The following is a 1,271-nucleotide window of genomic DNA, read 5'->3' as shown; positions in this document are numbered from 1 at the left end:
CCAGGTCCTTCTCTGCCGTGCAGCTTTCCAGTCACATCCCTGCTCTTTGCCTGGTCCCTTGTTTGTAAATGGACACAAATACTTCACGAGGGTGTTGTGAAACCTAATTAATTAATACCTGTAACGCACTTTGATGTTCTCGCTCAGAAAGTCCTATATAACTACAAAGCATTTTTAATGTGATACAGCAAGAACTTGTTGCTGTCTCGCCTTGGCAAAGAGGCCAACGAGATGTTACCGTTTTTTCTGTCAGATGTACGGAAGCCGCTGCAGTACGGTTTGCATCCTGCCTTGTTTTTACAGAGTAACACCGTGAAGTGACGGAAGAGTTAATTTGGTCAGTTCCCCATAACCCCAGGGAGCGGCCAGAAGCCACATTGTATTTAGTCGTCAAAATAAGCTTGAATAGTCCTTTCAGAAAACAAACCCAAACCCAAACCAAACCAAACCTCTGAGCAACCCGTGCAGGCTGGGGTGTCCCGATCGCACCTGCAGAACCGGGCTGAGGGACCTGGCCTGAGCTTGGAGAAAACGCCGCCGGCAGCAGCACGTCACCCTGCCTTTACAGGACAGCGCAGGGCTTACGTGTCACAGCGGCCACCCTAAACGAGAGCCTGCTCACACCAAACCCCGTGGACTGTGTTTGTCTCAGCTGCCATCAGGACTGTCCCCTTTGCAGTGGTGCTGCGTGAGTGGCAGGACGCAGCCGGGGGAGTTCGGACTGAGGAGCCCGATTCTGCCTTTGCCATGGAACGCAGGGTGGCCTCAGGCCAGCAGAAGCGATGGCAGCACCTATGCTTCGATCTACACCCAAGTGATAACTGCCGTGGGAAGAGGAGGGAGCTGTGCCGCACGCCCTTCCCTGGGAGGGCTCGGAGACGTACGGGCACAGCTTTAGCCGTCCCAGCTCCCAGCGGGCCTGCCCAGTGCTGCATCTGAGGGTAACGACAAAACACAGATGTGCTGGCTAATGTAATCTAGAAAGCGGAGATGAAGGCATCGTAACAACAGCTTTTCTGTCCCAATTAACGCCGTTTACTTTCTGCATTTCCTTGACCTGCACAATTCCACGCGCCTGCCTCCACCTTTAGCCCTTACAGCACGAACACAGCGCCCAGACTGCCCGCGGCTCAAGCGGCAGCACGCTGGGTTTAAACGGAACGACGACACCACAGTAAAACTCCAGACAAACATTTACGGTGGATTTACGAGATGTCCCGCGCAGTCAGACCTCCCAGGACACCCGCCCCGCGCTCAGCAGTGCCGACCCA

Source organism: Buceros rhinoceros, unplaced genomic scaffold, assembly GCF_000710305.1.
Source record: "Buceros rhinoceros silvestris isolate BGI_N320 unplaced genomic scaffold, ASM71030v1 scaffold7569, whole genome shotgun sequence".
In the NCBI taxonomy this organism is placed as follows: domain Eukaryota; kingdom Metazoa; phylum Chordata; class Aves; order Bucerotiformes; family Bucerotidae; genus Buceros; species Buceros rhinoceros.
The sequence above is the reverse complement of the archived record's forward strand: the minus strand, read 5'-3'. Positions refer to the sequence as shown.